Source organism: Zingiber officinale, chromosome 2B (assembly GCF_018446385.1).
Source record: "Zingiber officinale cultivar Zhangliang chromosome 2B, Zo_v1.1, whole genome shotgun sequence".
NCBI classification, from domain to species: domain Eukaryota; kingdom Viridiplantae; phylum Streptophyta; class Magnoliopsida; order Zingiberales; family Zingiberaceae; genus Zingiber; species Zingiber officinale.
In genome coordinates, this window is record NC_055989.1 from 88147649 (window position 1) to 88160798 (window position 13150).

Consider the following 13150-nt stretch of genomic DNA (forward strand, 5'->3'; position numbering starts at 1 on the left):
GCGCTCTGAGATATATGGGCTCCTCAAAATCTAAAGGAAGCCCAGAAGCTGGTGAGTAGAATCATGGCACTCTCTAGGTTTATATCCCGGTCTGCAGATCGAGCGCTCCCCTTCTTTAAAGTGTTTCAGAAAGCTGCAAAGTTGCAGTAGGATGAAAAATCTAACAAAGCTTATGAGGAACTGAAGTAGCACTTGGAGACCTTGCCCTCGTTATTTAAGCCTATCGCGGGGGAGCCGCTCTAGCCATGGGGACAATTTTGGTGAAAGAGCAGAACAATGCACAACGACCAATGTTCTTCAGTCATCTATTAAAAGGGGTCGAGTCTCGGTACACAACCCTTGAGAAGTTGATCTACGAGTTGATCCTCATGGCTCGCCGCCTAAGGCCTTATTTTTTGGCACATCCAATTACCATGCTGACCAATAACACCATGGAGAAAGTCCTTACCAACACGGAAATAGTTGGTCGTCTCATCAAATGGGCAATTGAGCTGGGAGAGTATGATATACAATACAACCCCGGGTAGCAATCAAAGCACAAGACCTGACCGACTTTCTGACGGAAATCCATCAACATGATTTCGAGGAAACATGAAAGATATATGTAGATGGATCGCCCACTCAACATGGGAGCAGAGTGGGGATACTCCTTATATCCCCTCAAGAAGATATCATGCAACTAGTCATTCGGGTAAATTTCTGATTTACCAACAACAAAGTAGAATATGAATCGCTACTGGCCGGATTGCAAGCAGTTCGGCAAGTAGGGGCCACACGGGTGATCATTCACTCGGAGTTCCAGTTAGTGGCTCAGCAAGTGGCTGACATTTTTGAGGTCAATAACGAAAAGCTATAACTTTATAGAGAAACGTATGAGAAAATAAAGGAAGGTTTAGAGGAGGGTCACAATAACAAAAATACTTTGGACAAACAATCAAAGGGTAGATGAATTAGCCAAGATGACCAGCTCTTTGACTACTTGAGTTTTGAATAAGTCGATAGCTCAGAGTTTCCTAATAGCTCAGATTGACTTGCAAAATAACTTGTAAGAGTCAATCGATTGGAGAGCTCTGATGACCCTGTATCTTCAGCGAGGTTTCCTGCCAGCCGATGCTGAAGTAGCGAGATTGACTAGGAAGATAGTGCATACCTATACTCTAATCGGGGATCAGTTGTATAAGTGGGCATTCTCTCATCCATTACTCAAGTGCCTAGGCCTGAACGAGGCGGAGTATATCCTGCAGGAAATTCACCAAGGATGCTATGACAATCATGTGGGAGGAAGGACGCTAGCTCACAAAGTATTGTTGACCGGATATTTCTGGCCCACCTTGCAAAGAGATGCCCAGCAGTTGGTGGCCACTTGTCTCTCTTGCCAAAACCATCAGAACCTTTCTCATAGGCCGATCAAGATTTTGAAGATCTCAGTAGTCTCTTGTCCCTTTGATCAATGGGGCATAAACAACGTGAAACCGTTTCCCGTAGCCCCAGCCCAAAAGTGATTCTTGCTTGTAGCGGTATATTACTTTTCCAAGTGAGTGGAGGCAGAGGCCCTGATCAGGATCATGGAAGAGTTGTCATCCAATTCCTATGGACAAATATTCTGTGTCGATTTAGGATCCCCCACAAATTGGTCTCAAATAATGTGCGATAGTTCCAAAGGCGCAAGATTCAGGAATGGTGTCAAGAGTTTGACATAATTCAAGCTTTCACTTCTGTGGCATATCCGCAAAGCAATAGGCAGACCGAGGTCACTAATAGAGAGATAGTCAAGGGGCTCAAGATCAAGCTGGACGACGTGGGCGGCGATTGGGTTGAAGAGCTCCCCAGCATCCTTTGGGTGTACCGAACGATTCCATGAGAAAGCATGGGACTCACTCAGTTTCACCTTGTCTACGATAGCGAAACAATCATGTCGGTCGAGGTCATGATCGTATCCATCCGTCGATTACTATACAACTCTGATAATACTGAGCGATGACTTTTAAAGCTAGATCTTATCAGTGAGACTAGGGAAAGAATGCCCCCTTGATTAACCGTGTATAGATAGCGGATGCGGTAAAACTATGATAGGAGAGTGGTCCCCTGCTTCTTCGGAGAAGGGGACTTGGTATGGAAAAGGATAAAGCCGGTGGAGAAGGTAACTAAGCTAGCACATCAGTGGGACAGTCCATATAAGATCATTAAAAAGCTCGCTTCAAGTGTCTATTACCTACAGGATGCTCAAGATAGAAAGTTGGACCGCCCATGGAATGCTAATTACCTTCAGCCTTACTGTGCCTGAATGTGTTATTCTTTGTACTAACACTTATTTGAAGAAAGATCCAAGGTCGAGGAGTAAGCACTACTGCATATGCACAAGGTACCTGGTCGAGAGAACCCGACCAGGATTATTCTTAAGCCTTCCGGAGAGTCACGAAACCAAGGTTCTCTTAAAGTCCTCAATTCATAGGACCTAGTTGGGTCCTAATACCCCTCTCCTTGTGCAAACCACAAGTAGAGCTCCTCTAAATCCTGACTGACTGCCCGAGTTTAGTCAGGTACGGATCTAAAAATCTCATTCACAATTAGCTCGGGAGGCTCTTAGCATAACAAGTTCCGCCCTCCCACGCACACTCAATGACCCAAAAGCATCCTCGCGACAGGATCCAACCTATGAAGAAGTTGTGAGGCGTAAGCAGAGAGCAGAGACATCAGAGCCAGAAATGAGCTTTTATAAACAGTGGCTATAAATAAATAATAGATGTACTATACAGAAAATTATTTAAACTCTAAAAAAATATCATCGGACATTTCTTTAATAATCTGATGGTGGTCCAGGAAGTCCTCCGGAGGCTTAGACGGCAGGTACCCTCCTCTAAGTTGCTGGACTACTCCTATTGCACCATAGGCAAGCGATTGGACAAAGCAGTCTCCTACTTGGGAACCGAACTCTAAAGAGCATAGGTACTCTTCTCGACTTGTCTGAAGGCGATCGCTCTCCCTCACCTTATAAGCTTCCAGGGCGATGGCTGAATTGGACAGGGCAGATTGGGCTTGAGCTAGCTCTATCTAAATGGAACCCAGCTCGGTGGTCTGGGATTCCAAATCTTTTTGACAGTCCATAAGAAGCATGTCTTTAGAATTGAGTTTATTAGTCCAATGATCCATCTCTTGCTTATGTATAAGCTTGAAGTTGTTCAAGGCGGTGGTTTGCTGAGTTAGCTCTGACAAAGCTTTCTCCTTAAGGGCAAGCTCCTCCCAATATTTGGCATCTGTTGTTTGGTGGAGGACTTCAAATTTTTTCTTGTCATTCTGTAAGAGATTCATCGCCCGTAGAGCCTCACTGAGGGTTTGTTCATGGTATGCGTTCAACTTTTTTAAAGACTCCACTGTAAGGGATCTCGTGGCCAGCTAGAAGGGAGGTTGAATAGCTTGGACACTCCCAATGCGGTTTCTTCTCTACAAGGTTAGTGCGCAAGAGGAAATACAAACTAAATCAATGAAAGCAATAAGTAGGAACATAAACCGCTAACATATTCGATATAACGTGATTCGGAGATAACTTGCTCTTATTCCACTGCTGTCCGTAAGGTGGACAATCTCGATCCGTCGGTAGATGACTCCCCGACAAACTCCGACTAGCTCACGTAGCTCCTTGTGGGTGGAGAAACCTCACCACAACTCTCATAAGAACACTTGAGACGCTAGGGCACAGGTAGACTACTAATAGGGGTTAACCACCTCTATTTCATCAACCTTAACCAAACTTCCAAGCCTTGGTTATATAGGCCACGGTTGGAAAACTCTGTCTAACAGTCGACTGCCCTCTATGGAGATTCGACTGTTACAACCCAACGGCCCGATACCAGTCGACTGGTTAAAGTACCAGTCGACTGCTCCATACTTGTCGAGCGAACAGAAGCATTTTATTCGCTCCTAGTCGGCTGCCCAGTAGTCTGCCATTTCCATCAGTCGACTGGTACCCCGAGTACAATCTCTCAGTATTCGGACCCTCACCCTTATGACTCACTTGACTCTTCGTTGCAACCTTAACATCTCGCCTTCAAGCCTGCTTCCTTTGGCTCTCGTTCCTTGTATGCACCCAAGCTCGCGGCTTATCCCAATGTCATCCTTCACGTATGCATCGAAGTCGCTTCCCTCTGCCCCTGTCCTTGCTGCATTGTCCACGGTCCCTCGGATGCTCCATCCTTCATCAGACCCGAAGCCATCAACTTGAGTCATATGTGTATCCTGCATACCTGTACAATTCAAATACACATATCAAATACAAGGGTGAATCTAATTTAAACCCTTTGCCCAAACACCAAAACACAGGGTTACATGGACCATTGGGATTGCTCCAACAATCTCTCCCTTTTTGATATTTGGCAATACGTTTAAGTTAGGAAAAACATAATAGCAAAACAATATGCTAAAAACAATGGACTTACGTTGCTAAGGCTACACACTTGAACTTACACCGCCGAATGGACTTACGTTGCCAAGGCTACACACTTGAACTTACACCGCCGAATAGACTTACGTTGCCAAGGCTACACACTTGAACTTACACCGCCGAATAGACTTACGTTGCCAAGGCTATACACTTGGACTTACGTTGCCAAGGATATACACTTGGACTTACACCGCCGAATGAAAAATGCAAACATGCATTGTAACCTATTCCAAGGCTCCTCGTACACTTATGCTCTCCATTGAGATAGGAATTTTACCACAGAGTTATTTAAGAACCTATCACAAGCCTCCCCCTACACATATGCTTCCCATTGAGCTAGGATTTTCACCACTACAAAGGTATTTCAGGTTTTTTCCACTTAAACCTTACATCTCCCCTTTTGCCTAATATCAAAAATCTCCAACAATCTCTCAATTGTCGAAATTTATCATCCAAATTGATCCTAAACTCATGTATTTATCCTCCATAAATCTCATACATCTAAATGAGTTGACTTGGTCACAACTAATGCTGAAAAATAGTTTCAAGCTGGTATCAGTCGACTGTCAAAAGCACCAGCCGACTGCCCTTATCGAAACAAACCCACAGAACCATTCTATGTTCGATAAACACGGTTACCAATAAACTGGTAACTATACCAGTCGACTGGCACACTGTTTTCAGCCCAAATAGCATTCTGAATCTAACTTCAGAAATGTGTAAAAAATTTCACAGATATCTAAAAATTTCCAAATTTTGTGGAGAAGTCTGTTTTACCCATGTCTACTTGGAAAAAATATATTCAAAAATATATCTATTATCAAACCCAAGATTGACACAAAACTTAAAACTAGCTAAATTGTTCAATTGAACCTTAACCTAAAGTCCTAGTTTTAACTTCCTCTTGATGTGTTTGCCCATACTAAACCACAATGCATCCATAGCATTGGTTTATATGACATTTATACATCCAAAATCAATTATCATACAATATGACCCCAATGTCATACTTCTTTGTATGAAACACAACCCAATTATGTCAATTCCCTAAGGTTGAGACTCAAATCCGTCTCCAAACATTTTGACATATTTCATGATCCAATCTAGACTCCCAAGTAAAATTCACTTGAGATCCATTGGCCATGAGTCCCAAACTGACTCTTTGAGCTCCCCCTAGAGCTCTTAGCCTTAGCCATATCCCTAGGTGACTCATCCACAATTGCTAGGCCACATCGGTATACCTCCAGTGACACTTGACCTACAAACATAACCTTCTTAACCTTAGACACCTTATCCTTGGTTAACTTTTCCTTACCATTAAATGACTTTCCATTGCCATTTGTTGTCTTCTCCTTACCATAGTCATATGCAACCCTAGCATAAGACTTTCCCTTAGTCTTGGAGACATTAGATCAGTATCCCAAACCTGATCTATCATTATTGGGTCTTTGGCTACCCAACACCATACTTAGCTCTCTAGATTCAACCGTGAATCTAGCTAGGGTTTTCTCCAAACTATCAAGCTTTGCCTTCAAAGTTTGATTTTCTCTTTCTAGGTTCCTAACCCTAGAATTGATTTGTTCACATTGGACATTCCTAGACCTACCCTTCCTAGGCATGTGTCTCTCCTTCTTGGGATTAATGCCTTAGTTCTCCATTACCTTTTTTTCCTTAGGTAATGAGAATCTAACATGTCTAGGTTTATCATGCATAAATTTTCTAGGGTTTTGATCTACATTAACTTTATTCCTATCATAATATTTAAATCCAAAATTTTGTATGGGCATATAATGATTATCATTATTTTTCCTAGTATGCATGAAGGAATTTTAATTTTTGACTTCAAATTTAAACTAGGGTTTACCTTACCCTTTACCTTTGGAGCTCCCCCTTGACATGAGTCTTCATTCTTCCTCCACTTCTTTTTCCACATTTTCAATTGCGCTAGCTTCTTGATCTCTCCCTTCTTGGGGCATTTGGTGTGGTAGTGTCCCTTCTCCCTACACGTGAAGCATATGATGTGCAATCTCCTTCCTTGGGTTTCTTCATTCCTATAACCCTTGTTAGTATTCAAATTAACTTGAATGAGTTTAGGAGTTATCTTCTTGAGCAAGGGACATCTACTCTTATAATGCCCCTTCTTATTGCAACCAAAGCACACAATATGATCCTTTAACTTGTCTTTGGTGGAGATGCTCACTAAGTTGGTTTCCAAGACTTCTTCTTCTTCACTTGTCTTGGAATCTTCTTCAATTCTTGAGGATGTAGAAGATACTTCCTCATCCTCCTTCTCCTCCTCGGATGTTGAGCATGACTCAACTTCCGATTGCTCCACCTCCCCTCCTTGAGCAATTGAACTCATTTCCTTGGGCTCTTCTTCTTCTTGTGTAGGCATGAGTTCTTCTCCTAGAACCATCTCTACCTTGCTCCATAACTAGTGGGCGTTCTTGTATTCACCTACACGACTTAAAATGTTAGAAGGCAAAATTTCAATCAACATTGATATTACCATATAGTTTGCCTTTGACCGTGATGTTTGCTCCTCCGTCTAATATCGCCATCGGGGTTTCTTCCTTTTCTTGTCTTTTGAGAATTCAAATGGTTCCTCAATGACCATCATTGTGTCTCAATCCATCTCAAAGAAGTTCTTCATTTTCACCATCCAAAAGGTGATGCCCCATAAGCTTCCTCCTTCACACTTCGGCGAATCAATCAAGCCGGTCATCTTCTTAGCTTCCTCAGTGGTTAGTCTGACAAAGAACAACCTTGCTCTGATACCATTTGTAGGGGATCTCGTGGCTGACTAGAAGGGGGGTCGAATAGCTTGGACACCCCCAATGCAGTTTCTTCTCTACAAGGTTAGTGCGCAAGCGAAAATATAAACTAAATCAATGAAAGCAATAAGTAAAGAATATAAACCGCTAACACGTTCGATGTAACGTGGTTCGGAGATAACTTCCTCCTACTCCACGACTGTCTGTAAGGTGGATGATTCCGATCCATCAATGGATGACTCCCCGACAAACTCTGGCTAGCTCACGTAGCTCCTTGTGGGTGGAGAAACCTCATTACAACTCTCACAAGAACACTTGAGACGCTAGGACACAGGCAGACTACTAATAGGGGTTAATCACATTTATTTCGTTAACCTTAACCAAGCTTCCAAGCCTTGGTTATATAGGCCACGGGATGGAAACTCCGCCTACCAGTCGACTGGTGAAAGTGTCAGTCGACTGCCCTCTGTGGAGATTCGACCATTACAACTTAATGACTCGATACCAGTCGACTGGTTAAAGTACCAGTCGATTGCTCCACACCGATTGAGCGAACAGAAATATTCTGTTCGCTCCCAGTCGACTGCCCAGTCGATTATACCAGTCGACTACCATTTTCATCAGTCGACTGGTACCCGAGTACAATCACTCAGCACTCGGACCCTCACCCTTATGACTCACTTGACTCTTTGTTGTAGTCTTGACCTCTTGCCTGTTGGATGCTACTCGGAATTCCATTCTGCTTCCCTTGTATAAAAATTTGTACAAACACAGAACTTTCCTAACAACCTATGTGTTCCTCATGAGTTAAACTTGAATTAGAAACAAAACTTAACATTTTTACTTCAAGTTCAACTCATGTGTTCTTCAGTAGTTAAAACTTGGATTGTAAACGATACTTAACATTATTAATCCAAGTTCATCCAATATTACAGAAGTTGATTAAATATCTATTTTAAGGATTGACTTCCAGATTAAACATGGCGAGACACTCGGCCTTCTTAGGTATGAGATCATCCACCACTTCCTAAACAAAGTCTTTCAAAGAAATTGGACATTTAAACTTCTTACAGTAACCCTAGGTTTAACTACAAAGATCTCAATAGAAGCACAAGATCTAAACACTAAATCGAAACACAAAAAATGAAACACGAAATCGCTAGCCTCTTGTGTTGGTATTTCAGGATCCATACAAAGAAAAACTAGTTTCGCTGCGGAATTAAGAACTAGTTATACCTTTCTTTGTAAACAAAGACCTCTTGATCTTCTGCTGTATTCCTCTCCTCCTCTTGGACATCGTGTGGACGACGATCTACCAAGATAAAATCCACCTAAACAACTTCTTCTCCTCCAAGAAATTCGACCACCAAGGGAAACTAAAATAGGAAACTTCCTTCTCTTCTTCTTCCTCTCCAAGCAACCAGCCACAAGAAGATGCCACTTGATGTGTCGCCGACCCTAAGGAAGAAAACAAGATGAAGAGGCCTCCTTCTTCTTCTTCTTCTCCACCAAACAACCGGCCACCAAGGATGAAGAGGCCTCCTCCTTCTTCTTCTTCTCCACCAAACAACCGGCCACCAAGGATGAAGAGAGGTGCCGTCGGCCTCAAGGGAGAAAGGGAGATAAAGGGCCAGCCACCAAGGAATAGAAGAGAAGACTTAGGTTGTGTGTTACCCTATAAGACATCATCTACCTCTCTTTTATAATCCTTGGTCATGGCAAAAAAGAAAATTTTAATAATAATTAAAATTTCTCTCTTTTAAATTTCCTATTGTGATGGATTGATGGTTACAAAAGAAAAGTTTTAAAATTAATCTCTCTCTTTTAAACATTGCAGAGGACTACAAAAAAGGAAAGATTAAAATTAAAACTTTTCTTTTAAATCATGGTTACAAAAAGGAAAGTTTTATCAAAATTAAAATTTCTCTTTTAAACACTACAAATAAGGTAAGATTTTAACAAAATTAAAATATCTCTTTTAATCCTTTGTAGATAGCTATTAAAGGAAAGATTTTAAAATTTAAAACTCTCTTTTAAAACCATGTGGATGTCTATAAAATGAAATATTTTAATAAAAATAAAATTCCCTTTTAATCCTAGTGGTCAACCCCTAGCTTGGGCACCAAGTCATGCTTTGGCCGCCCACTTCTTGGGCACCAAGCTAATGCTTGGCCGGCCCCCTTGCACCAAGTAAGGATGTGTCGGACTCATTACTTGGGTAAGAAGTAGACTTGGTGGATATAAGACTTTATAGAGGCTACAACAAGGACCGAGATGAGGAATTGGTTTTGGTCTCCCGATGAGCTTGAGCTTCTTGTGTTCGACCCGAACACTCAACTCAAGTTCATCAATAATAACTCATACCACTAAAGAATTATTATTGAACTACCGCACCAATCTCACATTACATTATGGACTCCTTTTTATTATGAGTGCGTTAGTCTCCCTGTGTTTAAGATATCGAATGTCTGTTAATTAAATGAGTTACTGACAACTCACTTAATTAATATCTAGCTCCAAGAGTAGTACCATTCAACTTCATTATCATGTTGGACTAAGTCCACCTGCAGGGTTTACATGACAATCCTTATGAGCTCCTTATGGGGATATCATCAACCTAGATAAGTAGGATACAGTTTCCTTCTATAATTAACAATACACCATATAAATAATATTATTTCCCAATTTATCGGGCATATTGATTTAACGAATAAATCTCACTCATTGATAAATTAAAGAAATAAATACTAAGTATATGTGCTTGTTATTATATCGGGATTAAGAGTATGTATATCTATAATAACAGAGGTTATATTATTTTATGCAGTTAGTATAAAAGGAACAACCTCAAATTATCATACTCAATACACACATAGTGTACTAGTGTAATTTTATAGTCAAGATAAACTAATACCAAATTACACTACAACCATTCCAATAGTTTGTCCCAATCCATTTTGGTTGTGAGCTACTATTTATAATTTATAAGGAATTGATAACATGATATTTTGTGTGACACCACACACCATGTTATCTATAATATAAATTAAATGGACAACTACATTTAACATAAACACAGACATTTGACCAATGTGATTCTTATTACAAAGTCAAAGGGAGTGACCGAACACTTGGTGAGGAAGTCCTAGCGGGTCGAGGGTGACCAGACGCTAGGTATGATGTACCAACAGGGCGCTCGGAAGGGTTCCGGGCGTCCCGGAGGGAAAAGTCAACCTCGTTGACTTTTTTCGCTCGGGTCTTCAGCTCCGGCTCCGTTCGCCTCAGACCGAGTCTTCCGTTCGTTTGGGTGATCTCTGTCATCTGGAATAGGGCTCACCTGAACCTAACTTCCGGTCTTCTCGAGCAGGCTTCCGCTCCAGCTTCTCGTCCCTCGGAATTGACGCGTGCGTCCTTCTCGTCCGCCAGCGTACTCGTCCGCAGTCTTCGTCCCTCGGTCGCACCCCATGCCGACCTTCTCGCTAGTTACGTCTCTTGCTCCTCGAGTAGTCTTCCGCTCCGGCTTCTCGTCCCTCGGAACCACCGCATGCTTCCTTTTCGTCCATCGGCGTACTCTTCCGCAGCGCCTCGTCCCTCGGACGCACCGCGTGCCGTCCTTCTCACTAGATGCGTCTTCCGCTCGACTACCTGTGCTCCTAAGTTTTTACACACTTAGACACAAGGTTAAAAACACACAGGACCTAACTTAACTTATTGATCACACCAAAACAACCTTGGGGTTCCAACAATCTCCCCCTTTTTGATGTGAGCAACCCAAGTTAAATTAGGGTAAAATAGACATGAAAATAAACTAACTAAATTTTTGCAATTCAGTGCAAACAGATAGAAAAATTATTTTTGGTCTACCTCCCCCTAGACTTATACTTTTCCTCTCTCCCTTTGATCACATAAAAAAATAGGATTGCAAGAAAAAAATCTAAGGGTTAAGACTTAAAAAATTTTAAGAGCTTTGAAAATTTTTGCAATAATTTTCACAAAAGCATTCTTAAAAAAAATTTCTAAGTATCGCTTTAAGTAAAAACAATTCTGACTTAGACAATTTTGTAAAAATATTTTTGAAAATTCTAAGTAAAAATTTAAGTAGAAATTTTCAATTTCAGAAAAACTTTTAACTTAAGCAAAAATATTTATTTATTTATTTTTATTTAAATAAAATTTGTTCTCAAGTTATTGTCATTTCTTTAATATCATTATGATATCTAAATTTCCATTTTAGTCTATCATAATTTCTCAAATCATAATTTTCCAGATTTAAAACAAACAATATTAACCATGCAGAAAATTCTTTCGACAACATAATTGGAAAACAATCTTTCGACAATGTTTCTAATTTGCAAGATTCGTTCAACAAAGTATTTTGTAACTCACAAGAATCTTTTGGCAATGCTTCTAATTTGCTAAATTCTTTTAACAAAAGATTTTCTAATCCGAAAAACTCTTTCGACGATTTAATTTCGAATTTGCAAAAATCTTCAGGCAACTTTTCAATTGATTTAACCAATTATTCAGAAGGTAGAGACCATACCTGACTTACCTTACCAGCTATTGATTCTCCCCCTGTTGTGTTGCTTTCTTCCGAAGTCTCTCCCCCTTCATCGATGCTCATCTGGGATGAGCTTTTTGTGTCCTCGGGATGGAGTTCGGCTGTCTTGATAGTTTCCTCATTCTCGGACTGTTCTGATGGTGACTTGGTGTCCATGGAAGAGTTGGATTCGACTTCAGCTGGTTCTTCTTGTTGGTTAGTCCTAGGAAAATATACCGGTTCCACTGTACAAAATTTTTTTGTACAAGTGTCTAACCTTTCCTTAAATAACCTATTGTGTTCTTTAGAAGTTAAATTAGGGATCGCAGACGGAACTTAACATTATTAATTCCAAATTTAACTTATCTATTCTTAATGGTTTAGATTTGAATCGCAAGCAGAACTTAACACTATTAATTCAAATCCACCTATGTTATTAATTCCATTAAATATTAATTTTTAAAATTGGCTTCCAGGACTGCATGGCGAGGCACATGACTTTCTTGGATATGGGAGCAACCACCACCGCCTAGACAAAGCCTTTTAAGGAAAGCTAATATTTAATTTCCTTAAATAACTCTAGGTTAACCAAAAAGAACAATCGAATCACAAATTCGAAAAAGAAGAAAACACAAACTCAAAAAATAAATTCGATAAACTAGATCTAATTGCCTCTTGTATTTAGAATTCTTACAAAGAAAATAACTACTATGATGCGGAAGAAAACTACTAGTTATAACTTCTCTTTGTAAGCTAATGACCTCAAGATCTTCTGCCGTATTCCTCGCCTCGCCTTGGACGTCGTGTGGGCGACGATCCTCCAAGATGAACACCATACAAAAGCTTCTTCCTCTTCTTCTAAAATCCAGCCACCACCACCACCAAGGAGAAGAGAGCAAAAGGGAAAAGAGAAGGGAGAGAGGGGTCGACCACTTGAGATCTCCAAGCAAAAGAATAAGAGTTGTGTCTCATGAAGCCTCCTCACTCCTTTTATATTACTTGCCCAAGGCAAATAAGGGAAGAATTTTTACAAAAATTAAAATCTTCCAAGAGTTTTTCCTTTTTCTTTTTAATTTTTCCTTTTCGTTCCTCTTGATTGAATCAATCACCAAAATTAATTGATGATGATTTTATTTATTTTAATTATGGTCGGCCACCTTGCTTGGGCACCAAGCAAGGGTGGCCGGCCCCCATAAGAGAAAAAGAATTTTTATTTTTTAATAAAATTTTACAAGAAAAAATTCTTATAAAATTTTACAAGCTCTCTTTCCTAAAATAGGAGTTAAAAAAGGAAAGTTCTAAAAAATTAAAACAATGTTTTAAAATTTAAAACTTCTCTTATAAAATTTCCTTTTTTAACATGGTGATAGAAAATTTTAATTTTAAAACTTATCTTCC